Source organism: Brassica oleracea, chromosome C4 (genome assembly GCF_000695525.1).
Source record: "Brassica oleracea var. oleracea cultivar TO1000 chromosome C4, BOL, whole genome shotgun sequence".
NCBI classification, from domain to species: Eukaryota; Viridiplantae; Streptophyta; class Magnoliopsida; order Brassicales; family Brassicaceae; genus Brassica; species Brassica oleracea.
The window spans coordinates 15,039,216-15,041,490 of record NC_027751.1 but is presented as its reverse complement, the minus strand read 5'-3'; the positions used below and the strand labels follow the sequence as shown (position 1 = coordinate 15,041,490).

Genomic DNA, 2,275 nt, shown 5'->3' with positions numbered 1-2,275 from the left:
CCGCATTTTCTTCGTCTTTTGTTATCGAGCTGCGAGTCAACTAGATTTGAGCTTTTAGGCCGCTAGAACTAGGTAACTCGCTGACAGCCTTTGCGGCCAAAGCTATTATGATCTCTTGTAATGATCGCAACGCTCTCACGCGGCTCTAAATAAGATCTACTGTTTTCTCTAAACTCGTTTGTTATCTTTTCATGATTTCCACATATATTTGGTCACTTGCCGTTGGCTCTCGCAGAGATCCGGGACCTCTGGGAAATTAGGGTTTTTCCTAGTTTCCCACAGTTTGGCGCTAGAAGGAGGGGGGCGACAGATTACTCTAACTCATAGCCGCAAAACGCTTGATCAAAACAATGTCTGGAAATACGAAAGACAAAATCGCAGTTTGCAATAACGCTGGTAAGACAACTCCAGCCGCCACTGCGCCTACGGCGAACGCTTTGGCAAACGCCACAGTTTTTGAGAAAATCGAAAACCTAGCCGCGACTCTTCGCGACAGGAAGTGCAACGAAATGAGCTCGCGATTTCTCTTTTTAAACATAAAGGGAAACGATAAATCTGATCAGACCCCGTAAGTTTGTCTCATTACCGAACAAAAGAAATCTCAATGTGTAAAGATTTTACCAAAACACGTTTTCCGAAAACATTTCAGAAGGGTAAAACTCGCTACGTAGCGACCGAGCAAGCACACGGCTCGGTTGCTACGTAGCGACCAAGCTCAAGCCAAGCTCGGTCGCTACGTAGCGACCGAGCAAGCACATGGCTCGGTTGCTACATAGCGACCGAGCTCAAGCCATCTCTCTACTCGCTATGTAGCAACCTGTCAGGCCTAAAAAGGGTCCTCCTTTGCGTTCTCTTTTGAATCCTCATCGTAATGCTTTTCGTTTCGTCTCAATCGGAGTTTCCGTTGAGATTTTACGACGAAAACAAGTAGGACTCTTCTTGGCTTGCTTCCACTGGCTACGTAGCGACTTGTCAGACATCCAGCTCGCTACATAGCGACCTGCCAGGCCTCAAAAAACTCCTCCTTTGTGTTTTCTTTTGAATCCCGATCGAAACGCTTTTCGTTCCGCTCAATCGGAGTTTCCGTTGAGATTTTACGACGAAAACAAGTAAGACTCGTCTAAACTCCCTCGCTTGCTCCTACTTGCCCTTACCTCCATCTTTGTGCTCTCCTTCAAATCTTGATCGAAACGTCTCGTCTCGTCTCGATTGGAGTTACCATTCAAACTTTACGATAAAAAATACCCGCAAAGACTAGTTTTCTCGCATGGATTCAGATTAATCGTATAATACGGCAACGGTTAACTTAACACCTTAGCCGCCTCAACTATACAATTATGTTGAACCATTTTATTGACTTCGTATCAGTCAAGTTCGGAAGATAAATGTCAAGTTTCAAAGGATAAACACCAATATCGAAAAAGGCGAACATACACAAGAAGAGGAAGTTGAAATGAGCAAGCAAAACTGAGAAGAGACAAAACTGCATCTTCGAGAGAACTAAGGTATTTGCGACTTGAAATTTTTGAAATCAGACTTGGAGTTTTCCTAGGAAATTACTAAGAAATAAAAACGCCTTTGAGACTGCCAAAAAACTATAGGGAACGTTAAACCTAGGTGGATAGTCTAGCGAACTAAGTCTTAGGTGATTTTTCGTGTCTCGATATATTGTCCCGTAACTGTTCGTCCAGATCTTGCAAACCGATCTAAACTCTCTGTAAATCTAGAAACGATCGCCACGCATAACAAGCTCGCTTCCTAAGGATAGAAAAAACTAGAGACATGAACGTCGTCTTAAAACCGATTCGTTTCTGGCAATTCTCTCGGAACCGACATATTCCAAGTCTTTAACCTGGAAACAACCAAATCACAGTCCAAGTGTCGTCTTCAAACCGACTCGGACTGTCGATCATTCTATTCCTCAAAAAAAAAGGGGATGGAGTAGGTGCGTATACTATACTCGTATACTCCCATACTTCAAAAAAATATTCATACAATGCGATGTCTCATCAAGATCATCCTAAAAGCAAACGACAATCTGAGATTTGCCTAAACGCTAGGAACTGATCCAAACCATGTTGGAAAAATTCTCAAAGACTATACATCATCTATCATCGCAATCATTCGTTTAGAAAACCTCTGCCAAACTTCAGAATGAAAGTCGATGATTTTCTGAAGTCATAAAGATCTTTTCCGATTTGATAAAACGAGTTTCGTATAAGAATCATTATACGAGAAATCTTCAGGCATCAAAGCATCACTCTCATTTTCCGTT

At 42.4% G+C, this 2,275-nt stretch overlaps 1 protein-coding gene across 1 annotated transcript in view; it reads left to right on the top strand.

Annotated features, from left to right (window-relative positions):
• Positions 1–2,275, top strand: part of LOC106338226 — a 9,131-nt gene that overhangs the window by 1,238 nt on the left and 5,618 nt on the right. The gene's annotated exons all lie outside the window — the stretch shown is intronic.